Source organism: Tachypleus tridentatus, chromosome 2 (genome assembly GCF_004210375.1).
Source record: "Tachypleus tridentatus isolate NWPU-2018 chromosome 2, ASM421037v1, whole genome shotgun sequence".
NCBI classification, from domain to species: Eukaryota; Metazoa; Arthropoda; class Merostomata; order Xiphosura; family Limulidae; genus Tachypleus; species Tachypleus tridentatus.
Genome location: NC_134826.1, coordinates 113,704,789 through 113,718,238, shown reverse-complemented (window position 1 = coordinate 113,718,238; position 13,450 = coordinate 113,704,789).

The following is a 13,450-nucleotide window of genomic DNA, read 5'->3' as shown; positions in this document are numbered from 1 at the left end:
TTTGTAGCCCATTTGTATCACTCAGAGCCTCATATGCCACATATACTTATCCTTTGTCCTCTAATCCCATACCCATTTCTTCTGATTGGGGCATTTCTTTTCGTTGAATTCCCTGACAATATAACATCCATTATCCCCAGTGAGAGTGACAACTCTGTGGGTTTGGGTCCAGTGTCTGTTGGATTTTCTCTCTCACTGACATCTGTGCATGGGTGATCCATAGGTGATATTGGTTGCAGTATCTACTCCTGTCAAAACCTTGCCCTCTTCCACTTTCTCCATCTCTTCTTTGTCAACCTCGATCTTACATTTTACTTCTTAATTTCCCCATCATGCATTTTCATGCCTGGATTTTGTGTAGTTCTTGGCAAAATGATCCAGTGAGTCAATTCTTTATGGCAATCTTCCATGGAAGTACACTGGAGTAAATGGAAAGTCTTCTGCTGTTGGTCATCTCTATCCCATACCTTCCATTTTTCCTGATAATGAAGGGTATTCACTTTCTCAGTTCTTACCATGCTTATATGTTCTTCCATACTCTGAGACCTTCAAGGCATTCTGCTTTTCTAGATTGGGACATTAATGTGGTCCTCAATGACCTCGCATTACCTCTGTTTGAGCTACTTTCCTCATGCTTATTATTTCTTTTGTCCCTTAAAATATATTTTCTTCTTCTTTTCGGCTGTGGATGTCACTGATCTGGTTTGTTTGCTCCTAATGATTCATGTACCCTCTATAATCCCACCTATCTTTTTTATTTTGTTTCTTTCTTTCCAGGATGCATATCAGGTCATTTGTTCATCCATTTCTCTTATTTCCCTTTCTTTTATATCACATCTTAACCTTTTACCAGATCCAGATAGGCTTTTGTGTCTGGCCAGGGCCCTTCGTTGTTATACAGCACATATGGCTAATTTCTGAGTAGATGTAACTTTTTATCCCCGTGAAATCCTCCTCACTTTCTCTTTCTACCCTTACAAATTGGGCCTACCTTTTGGTTCATTTGGCCTACTCTTCTCTTACTTCTTTTTCCTGCTTGTTCCATGTTTCCTACAATTTCCTCACCCTTGTCATCACTTCTTGGCTTCATCATTAGGTGGAGAAGATTGAAAGTTAATTATCATGTGATAATTTGATTCATGAACATGCCTGTCCCATATAATGTCATCCATGAACTACATGGGTAAAGCAGAAGGGGATTGCTATCGGTTCCTCGTCTTGCCTCTAGTGATTTAACTTTAATGTTTTTAATGTGGTCTGCTTTTAAAGATAAAGTATGGTTACCCATTACACTGTGTCTGGCAATGATGTTCCTCTGGGCTCTCCACCACATTTCACCCTTCTTTCCTCCAGTGGATTATGGGAGTCTTTACCACTTCTAATTCCATGTTGCTGAGGTGGTTTACCATGGAGGCACCTTCCTGTATGTGTTTCACAAAGGCAAAGTTGGAATCACACAGTCGAGAATAGGGTGGTGTAAATGTGATGTGGCCTCCAGAAAAGTCAAGCAATTACATTTCTGGTTGACGTGACCTCTTGATCATGTTTAGACAAATACAAACACTGTAGCTGGGCCATCACCTTGCTGGTTGATTTGGCCTCCTGATTCACTTTAAATAAATACCGGAGTTAAGATATCAGAATTACAATTCAACCCTTCAGTTGAGAGACCTTATCCTAACCTTCCCTTGATAGTTTATTTTTGTAGAGGTTTTGGATTAGAGTGAACCATTCAACATTAGTCCTCACATGCATTTTGGTTGTCTATCTTCCTCGTCCAATTGCTTCATCTGTGTCTTTGGTCACAGTAGTAGTATGTGGGTTTGTTCTGCTGCTACTGCAGACTGTCCCTCATACTTTTCCTGTGGAGATGTTATTGTTGCTATATGGTATTGGCCCATGCCATGGTTTGGGTTGTTGATTTCATGTGATAGATGTCCTTTTGATACTGGTTGTCAATTCCTGAATCGATAGATTGGTAATGATCTTTGTGGCACACCCAGGAATTAGTAGGGGTCTTAATCCCATATTCTTGGGTTTGAGGTGTAGACAGCATAATCCTCATTCTACTCTCACATGGATGTTGATACCTTAAAGGAGGATTTGGATGTAGTTAACTAACCAAGTACCGTCCACATTACCTTAGCCATTCTGTATCTCACAATTTCAGCTCTTGTGCATTTCCCAATATTCACATGGGCATAGAGTATACCTGACTCAGAAATGTTGTTCTGCTTTTCTGATCTTCAGATCTATGTCTTTCAATGTTAGTAGTATGCTTCGGATGTTTTTGGAGTACTTGTTTCATTCCATCCTTAGTGTGGGATTTGATGTACTCTTGTGAGTAAAGATAAGTACAGTATTGGAAGCTAATTTTTTTCTATATTCAAAATGTACTTCATACACTTTCCACGCTTCCTTATCGTTTCTACGATACTCGTTCCTTCTGTTAAACTTCAAATTGAAGGTTTTGTAAAGGAGTATATAGGGAGTTACACATGTTACATGAGTATGCCATGCTGCTTTTGGTTAAGAGATGATGTGTGATGATTTGTATGAAACACATGTTGGAATATAGTAATTAAAAAAGGGGGAGTGCAAGGCTTGTGGCTGGAAAATAGAAAAAGTTTGTATTTAGAGGACATCACTGAAAAAGAAGAGGTAACTACCTATCAGAAATACTTTTCAACATAGGTAAATTATAACATCTAGGTCACGAAAACTTGGATTCACAAAGTCTTTAATACCCCACTGTTAAAGGTCATCCTATACTAAAAAGTATTACATAATTAAAAGTTGTAGTTTAAATGACAAATCTGGTAAAGTGTTATAAATGAAAAGGCCTAATATTTGTGTTTATCATAAACAAATTAAGAGAAAAATGTAAAGAACAACAAAAACTTACTTAATGAGAAATTAAGTTAGCATTATTTCTTCCTTTTTAAGCAGGCATTTGTTGGTACATAGTAATTGCCTAACATATTTTATCATTACATAGATACTACATTACACTTACATAATTTGTATTTAATAATAATTACGTTTCATACTTTTTGTGCAGTTATGTTATCTAAGCTTAAACTGCAGTATGCGATGTAAATCAAAAATCATATACTTTAAACAGGGTGGCATTTGATATATACACTGCTGGCCAAAATCTTAAAGCCAATGAACATAAAGAAAAATATGCATTTTGTGTTGTTAGACTCAACCACTTATTTGAGTAGAGCTTTGAAAGATGAAAAGAAGAAAAGGGAGAATAAAAATAAAAAAACTTTAGTATTTAATAGGGAAAATGTGAACACTATGAAATTCGCCTAAACACAAGTTGGTCAAAAGTTTAACACCATACCAAAAAGAAGTCCTAAACAGGGTAGGAAATGCCCAACAAGAGGTCTCAGTAGTGAGTTGCATGGCCGTCATTGCAAGTAACTGCAAACATTCGCGTTGGCATGGTCGATATAAGAGTTTGCAGAAGGCTGGCTAGAATGTAATTCCAAGTGGTGAAGATGGCTTCACAAAGATCAAGCACTGTTTGGAATTGATGTCCATTTATATAGACTTCCCTTGCCATTCACCCCCAAACATTTAAATGGGGTTCAGTTCAGGCGAACACGCTGGATAGTGAAAAAGAATCACGTTATTTACCATGAAAAATTCCTTTGTCCTGCAGGCATTGTGGATTGCAGCGTTGTCCTGCTGAAAGATCCAGTCGTTTCCACAAAAGCAAGGGCCTTCATTCAATAAAAATGCTCTCTTCAACATGCCTATGTCGTCAGCTGCTGTTTGATGCCCCTATATAACCTGAAACTCCATTGTTCCATGGAAGGAGAAAGCATCCCAGATCATAATGGACCCTCCTCCACTGTGTCGTGTAGAAAATGTCTTCGGTGGAATATCCTTATCATACCAGTCACGTTGGAAGCCATCTGGACCATCCAGGTTAAATTTTTTATCATCAGAGAACAAAACCTTCTTCCACTTTTCTACATCCCATGTTTGGTGCTTCTCAACAAAGTTTAAAGGAGCTGTTTCGTGGTGTGGAAGGAGGCGTGACCTTTGAAGACGTTAACGGTTTTTAAAGGCTTTCTCTCGTAGATGCCGTCTTATTGTTCTTGAGCTGCATTCTTCATCCGTAAGGCCCTTAATCTTGTTTAACGATCAGCTGGTGTCTTGCCGGACCACCCGTTGAATTCTCCTGCTCAATGCCGGCAAATTTTTCGTGGGCTGACCATTTGAAATTTTCGTTCCATATCCCTCAGGGTCTTTTAACAAATTTGCAACAGCAGTTTTACTACGCCCAATAAGTGATGGCACGTTGAGAGAGACCTTGCTTTTGCAGCTTGACAATTCTGCCATGTTCAAGCTCTGTCAACTTTTTAGCCATTGCTATGTTTTTACCCAATGTAACACAGATGTTGATAACGCTAATGCTTGAACACAAATGACTAAATTTCGTTACGTGTTTACCGATTAACGCTTCGTTTCAGTATGGTCTTAAACTTTTGACCAGATAGTATTTAGACTAATTTCATAGTGTTCACATTTTCCTGTTAAATACTAAAGTTTTTTTATTTTTATTTTCCCTTTTCTTGTTTTCATATTTCGAAGCTCTACTCAAATAAGTGGTTGAGTCTAACAACGTAAAAGGCATATTTTTTCTTTTTGTTCATTGGTCTTAAGATTTTGGCCAGCAGTGTATGACTGTTTCAGTTGAAATTTAATGTGAGGGTTATGATGGTTTATATGGCGTGAGTGTTAAATTTAGTTATTTTTAGAAGTGATAGTTTATTGAATGTTTGCTTACAATGACAAATTCATACACCGTTTTGTTCAACAGTTATGGATTTGTGATTGTTATAGTATTGCATCATGCTATTACAACATTTTGAGTTTTTCTCATTCTTTTAATTAAGAATTATTGCGTCAAGATAACTAATAGTATGTAGAACATTCTACACATCTTGCAGTGTACAAATGAAGGTAAAAAATTTAGTTCAGTAGAGTTAGGTTTAAAGTGGTGATTTTGAAAGTGAAAATGTGTAAACTAGTTATACAGTTTGTTGTAAGGGCTTGTAAATAAACTTCTGGAAGCTAAATACGACTGTGGGACATATATTTGACATAATTTGTACATTCAATTATAATTAATTTTCAAAAGGTTTTTAATATACTCATGATGTTAGAAAAGAACACCAAGATTCAATAAATCAATCAAACACAAAATTACAGTACCCTATAATCCAAGAATTTTAAAGGTGGACCTTTTGAAAGCATTTTAATATATAAATGTGTGTGTTAAATAAATGTATATTTTTTAACATTTTCATGGAATATTTTCAAATATGTCTTTTAATACTTTAAGCATGATTTATATTTGTAAAGGAGATTAGAATACAGAAAGCAAAACCTAATTATCGTCATGCTTATGTGGCAAAAATGAACCACTTGCTAAGAAAAAGACTGTATTTTAAGAAATAAATAAAATGGTCATAAAATAATTTTCAAGTTTTTATTTCTAACAGTCACTTAATTTCAATAGATATATGGGGAAGAAAACAAAACTATTATTCAATGATACTTAAAAATCAGGTATTTAAATACAACATATGACAAATGACCTATTTATATTTTGTATCTTAATGTAATGTCATGCTATGGGTATTTTGCATATTTCCTCATTAGTAATTTTGTTTTCATCATTTACATGAAATGGCTGTTTTTCACATATTGTAGGAATTGTATTATTTGAATCCAATAAGGTAGTACAGTAAATTAATGTCCCCCTTCCAAGTGCATTATGTCTGTAGACTTACAAAGCTAACAACTGGATATTGATACCTGTGGTGGGCAGAGCACAGATAGCCCACTGTGTAGCTTTGTGTGTGACTACAACCACCTACTTTATAATAATCAAATTGTAACACACAACAGAGAACATGTACAAAAAACACAAAATAACACCTTACTGAAAAAATGCAGTAATATTGCCTCAACCAAAGTGTATTAGAAACAATAATATCCACAGATCATTAGAAGTAATGAAGTTTTTGAAAAAGACTATGAATTATTAAATAAAGATGAACGTTTGATGAACAGTTATAAGACTATGACAGGACTCCATCTGAGAATTATGCAAAAATGTAAAGTAACACATTGATTACATGATATAGTTAGGAAGATATATGACACTTATGTCTTGCAAGTTCACTCTTGATGATGACATGGTAAACATTAAAACATTCAGAGCATACATTTTAGATACCATAAATTGACCTGAATTAAAAACTGTTTGTAATTGTATTATTTATTTTAACATTATACACAAGTGCCAAGAAAATAAGAGATTTCCTCTCTTGAGTACTGACATGTATTTTTAGTTATTTATAGGACTCTGTAAGTAATGCTTCAAACAGTGGTTTATTATTTATAATTGAGATTAGCTACACGTTCTGCGATATCTTGGAAATAAATCTTGAAGATGAAGTGCATTAAAAGTACCTTCAGAAATAAGTTATATACTTACAGTTTTTCCAGGCAGATGGACCTATTTGGATAATTATGTCATATTTCATATTATTTAATTTATGAATGGATTTACTCTTAATTTTTCAAAAGAGAAATACCTTTCTTGCATCATTTTTAGTGAGTAGGGAAGATAGTGCTATTTATGTACTTCAAAAGCATGTGATTGAGACTGAAAAGTATAACTGATTATTTATCCCAGTATTTGATGTATATTTGCTTTTTACCTGCACCTCTATTCTTGGATAGTTGGTATAACGATTTAAGTTAGGAAAAAAATTTGTATCTAAATTTAACTAAGTAGTATATGAATTATATTGGAGTTTAACTGTTACGACACTAGCGAATCCACTGAAATATTTCCACTGAAGTATTATTTAAGAGTACATGCAACATAACTTGATCTTTTATGTACTTTTTGGGAATGATTTAGCATACTCTGTATAAAATAAGATAATGTTTTGGGACATCATGGGACCTGTTAGACCATTCTAGCTTCTCAATACTTTGAACTAAATTAATGTAAAGAAAACCAAAAATCTTAAAGCCTTCCCTTAGCATTCATAAACTTATCAAGCTGTTTCTTAAACTCATTTATATTTATTTCCTCTACAACATCTGAAGGCAACCCATTCCAAAGGCCAACCATCCTCTCAAATAAAATTAAGTGTCTCAGCTGAAGATGGCTCCTACCCTTCCAAAATTTATACTTGTTTTCCCTAGTCCTACTATTTTTTGTTAAATATGAAAAAAGGTTTTGGAATAACACTATCAATTCCATTGTCAGTCTTATATACCTCAATCAGATCCCTCCTAACTCATCTTTTTTTCAAGAGAAAACAGTTTGAGATATGATAACAACTCTATCCCAGGCACCACTCTACTAATCCTTCTTTGAACATTTTCCAACAATTCGATGTCGTTCCTAAGGTAAGGAGCCAAGTCTAAACATATTATTCCAAATGTGGCCTAACCAGTGACATATAAAACGAAATTATAATATCATTAATCTTGATTTCAGTATTTCTGACGATACAACCTAAAATGATATTTGTCCTACTACTATCAACAGCACACTGCTTGAATGGGTTTAAACATTGATTGACTGTTACATTAAGATTGCTTTCTTTCATAACACTGTTATTCCAAATCAAATTATAGTTATAATTCAAATCATGATAATCCATTTGTATTATTTTTCACTTATAATTAAAACCCATCTGCCATTTATTTGCCCAATCACACAATGATCTCAATCCTTTTGTAAATCAGCAACCTTCTCTTCACAGCTAGCTACATAAAAGACCCTAATATCACCAGTAAATTTAAATTACTTATTGGCTATTTCTTCATCTCTGTCATTTATGTAAATCAAAAAGAGCAAAGGTTGCAAAACTGAGCTCTGAGGTACCACACTTTTGCAATTAATTCATTTTGACTGAATTCTAATTGTAAAAATCCTCTGCATTCGTCCACCTAACTATCTATATAATTTACTAATTTATCTCCCATACCTACACATATAATTCTTTTACAAGTCTTTTATGTAGAACCTTGTCAAATGTTTCGTGAAAATCCAGATACATCTTATAAGTGGACTTTTTTCTTTCTAAAAGTCCAAAATATCTCTAGATCGCCACAAAGGAAATGGTCTGAAAGATAATTGTTATATTTTAATTAGTGGGTCATTCCAGGTCTTTTATCATATTAATTTTTCTTTTCATATTTTAAAAAACTCGGAAGACTGAGAACTCAGTAACTTGTTAGGGGGTTAATCAATCCCAATATACATACTAGCTGGGGAGACATAAGTACCTATAGATATTTTATATAGTACAAAAATAGTTGCAAAATTTCTGACTTATGTCAACTGAAAGCAAAGTTGACGACGATATAACTGATATAAGGTGAATAAAAAATCCTGAATTATCTATCATGTTCAATATTTTGTAGTTTATCAAAAGATGATAATTTAATGTTACACGTAATTATTGAAACTAGGTATTTAGTTTTTAGGGTAATTTTTAACATGTTGGTTATATGCACAAAACAATATTTCCGTACTTTAATCTTCAACAATGACTATTAATCTGATTTAAAATATTACTTTGATAAGATTCTTAAATAATTCTTATTTAAATAGTACAGTATTGTGTTTGAACAAGCTGAAAGTGAATAGAAAGTTTCACACAATTTCTTTAACACTGAGAAACAGAATAATTATTTACATACATGTTTATAAAGAACAGCTCTGCTAATTTTAACTCCTTTTTTAAAAAAAGGAAAAAAAAAACAACATGATAAGTAGAACATTCCTTCCTTCACTGGATTATTTTATTAACGTTTAATATAGTCACTGCAGATTTATACTTCACAAAATACAGTAAATAGGCCCAGCATGGCCAAGCGTATTAAGGCGTGCGATTCGTAATCTGAGGGTCGCGCCAAACATGCTCGCCCTCTCAGCCGTGGGGGTGTTATAATGTAACGATTATTCTCCCACTATTCGTTGGTAAAAGAGTAGCCCAAGAGTTGGCGGTGGGTGGTGATGACTAGCTGCCTTCCCTCTAGTCTTGCACTGCTAAATTAGAGACGGCTTGCACAGATAGCAGACGAGTAACTTTGTGCGAATTTCAAAAACAAACAAAACAATACAGTAAATATAGTTTTATATACATATACATATCATACTGTACTCCTTTTGAAATCAGTTAAGATTAATATAAACATAGGTGGTTGAAATATGTAAAGATTCTGTTAATAGGTTTGTTTCATACCAATATATGAGAAAACGTTTAAATTATTTCGAATGTGTAAAATTATTATACGTCGTAAACATAAATCGGCTAATTCATACCAACATAAAACAAAGGGAAAAGTAATATACGTCTTTAAATGGTGTAATCCTTTCTGTTTGACCCAAAATGACTAACATACGACTTTTATAGATTATTTATAAACTTGGCTTAAAATCTGCCTTTTTACTACCTTGCACTTGAAGAGGTATAAACCTAAACTTTCTATTTGATATGTGACATTCACACCCTGAACAGTTTCTTATGGAACACATAAGTTAAAATAGCAAGGTAAGAGACCCATAGAGCCACAGTTATCCCTAATTTGGAGTTACTGACGAAACATAGAGCTGCTCTTCTTAACCAAATATCTCACTGACTACTGCAGTTATAATGTTCATACAACTGAAAGTGCAAAGCGTGTTCATCGGCATATCGCAGCTCGAGTCTTGAACTTTTTTTCATCCGCAGCTCGGAATGCTAAAAACTAAGCAACATTTAGCCCAACATCATTTTGTGCTTTCGTTTCAAATCACCTGAAAAAAATAAACTGTTAGATTATTGTTACCTTGAAAAGAAAAGACGTTATGTCAAAAAGTGAATGCGTTTTACCCCATAAGACCACGGTTTAATGAAAGATACAAATCTTTAATGAAAAAGAAATGTAAACATTTTATAAGACTAGTTACTCTAATATATCTTTCAAAAGTATGTGAGAAAACAAATCAGTTAAAATCCATTGCGCTATGAATTTCATTTTCTTTACTTAATAAAAAAATGCACAGCAGCGACAATAATCGATGATAAAGTTTAATATGAGAAGACAGCACCTCGTCTTCTCAAAGAATTAAATATTTCTTGTTTTCACTGTGATAAACACTATCTTCAAACATCAGGAATTCTGAAAGAGGTCGAAATGTCCTTGAAAGATAAAACTATGAGAAAATATCTTGATGAAAATGTGACTATTAATCTACATAACTATTTGCTGTTATAAGAATATTTAATTAAATGTTGTTGCATTATAATATCTAATAACGTGTGGAACGTTCTAGACTCGAGTCGGAATGTAAACACGCGTCGAAAATTTAGTTCGAGTAGATCTAGACTGCCTGATTATGAGTTCAGCGGTAAAGTGCGTCTAGTGGCAATCTAAAATTTTAAAGTGAAATGATTATAGACTATATTCTAATAACAGAGAAAGAATAATAATCTGTCTTGTTAAATTGTGTTCTAAAGTAACTGAACTATTTTGTATTAACTTTAACAAAAAATGAACAGTTATTTAAAGCTCTGGATATAACTCTGATAACCAATAATGTAACGTACATTTGCACATACGTTTAACTTGTTTAAATATATTTTAAAACAAATGAACTGTGTATCATTTGTTTATATGGCCAACAAGTCACAAATACCTACTGTAAACAATCCTGCATTCACATATATATAAAAACTTGACAAAGTTAATACAGAAAAGTGGCATTTTAAAAATATAATCGTCATTAAATTAGCAATTTATTTTCTTTTACATTTTAAAAGCCAAAATCTTCTAAGCGATACTAATATTTAAGGAGTTAATAATAAATTTACAAAATTAGTTTACTGCTCTAATGCATCCTAGAAAAACTCACTGCCAGGCCAACTGTATTATAATCTTCATTACCATTTATTATAGACATCTCAAATTATGGAAATAAAGGTATAACAGTATGAAGTAGTTTAAATAAATATACCATAATATATGAATAAAGTTACTCCTCTTTCTTCCGTAAAAGATGTGGCTATCTAATATATACATGAAAAATACAAGATTTAGAATGTATACACCATGTATCCAACACTAACTCTTTCTTTCTTAATGTTTGTAAACAAAATTTTGGCATTTTGATGCTCATATACACTGCAATTGTATATGTGTATGATGGGGCCTAGCTAAGATTTCGAAGTGAAACTTACAAAGATATTAAAAATCAGTTAATTGAAGTCAGATTACGATGGCATTCTTAATTTGCAAATGAATCACCACAATTTTTACACTGATAACAGTTTACAGTATTTCCTAACTATTATTGCACGTGTATTCATGTGAATTGTATAATAGTGTTTTTGTCTTTGTTTAACTTACGAAAATAGATAAAAGCAGATAAAAAATCAAGTCTTTTAAGATATTTTCCGTGCTTATATTGCTGAATATATTACTAATTTACATGAATGTTATCAAAAGTGATTATACTTCGTTTTCATTGATAAAAACTTGTTTCAAAGTATATTTTAATTGATACACTGTCTGAAATCTGCAATGTTCACATTTAGTATAATGATTATGTATTTCATCATTTAGAAAAAGCGTGCTAATTTAATGATATTATTTCATTTAATTTCGTAATTTTAAAAAGTAATTTTTATATCTTCATATTTTTATAATTGTTTTGAACGTTTTAGACGTGAAACCAATTTTATATACATAGCAATCCTTTTATGATTTTTATTTCACATTTTATGCTACAATTGAAAATATATTCTCAATTACACCCAATCGAAATATATTTTAACCCGCTCCAAATGAAAAATTATGCTTGCGAAATATTTTACATATGAACTTCATAGCCAAGAGAAAACTTCATATTATTTTAAAGTAATATTTTACGGCCTGTAGAGCTTGTAGGCATATTTAGAGAATAAAGCTTTCTTTTACAGTTTAAACAAAATAAAAACCAAAAACTTGTCGTCAAAAATAAAACACTGATTTTACAAGTACTTCTAATTTACGAATACTAGCATTTTAAAGGTAATGTTTAATTTTCTGAAGTGATATTAAGAAATAGACATTATAGAAACACAGCTCTCTTGTATTTGAAACATAAACAAGCGACACATATAACATGAAGTAGATTATAAAACAACAACTTTAATTTAACGTAACTACCTAAAATAGATAGTCTTATTTAAATCGAGACTGATAAGATATTGCAATTATGTAGTTTGTTTGCTAAAGAAATTTCTTCCATCTCGAAACTATTAACATCAGACTTTATTATCGAGACAATTCTTCTTGAACCAAAATACATTTCTGTTTGTTTCTCTTCCTTCAGAATAAACATTTCAATGCTATAGAACTAAAGTTTTTTGGAATACAATGATACGAGAGATAAATTAATCATATATGCAATGAATCAGATAACATTGTTATACAGAGAAATATATTGGTTATAATAAGCCTTTTAGCAACAGAAGTGAAACCAAAATCATTTTATCGACCTATTAAAAGTATCGAACTTCTTATAAATGAGGCACTACGTAAGCAACCATACCATCATATAAGCTAAGTTACATTCTAACCAAATAATAGAAAACAAAACAATTGAAACATTTTAAGTTATTTTATTCTAAAAATAATCTAGTTAAAACCATCCTCAAAATTATCAGAACTCTAGCAGTAATCATAAAGATAGAACATTAAGTGTTAGTGGCTGAGAAAATGAAACCAACTTTCTTTCTCAAAAAAAAACACCTAATTTTATGTTATCTCCAACTGGTAAGAAAAATTATTTAATAGTAAAGTTTATTGTTTTCAAACTAATAATTAATTTACTTTCACTATAGGTGCTTGATATTTTATTCGTAAAATTTTTAGAAGTGCTACGACAACTAAATAAATGTTTTGCAACTTTATTTGACATATATCGATTCTTGTTCAGAATCTTATTACACATCCCGAAGCAACGATAAATAGATTGAAATAAAAATGTTACTCTGTTGATATAATTTAATGTAGATTTTTATTGAAGGGCTAGAAGTCCCAGCTACGTTGCCATGATGTCTATTGATTATTCAAATATTTCTGAAATGATCGCATTTCAAGAAACCATAACAACAGATGAGTAATGTAACAAATTCAAGATGGATTGTAATGAAATGTTTTAAAGTATCATGAACCGTTTTGGCAACATAATTATAAATACCAAATGTTAATTTACTTCACAACATACGCATGGCATAATGAAGACCGATAAATCTAGGATATATATATATATTATTTAAAAATATTAATATGTATATACATATTTATTTCATTAAAAAATCAAAACATTTCTTAGAAAGTTTTTAAGACTTAAGCAACTTCTCTT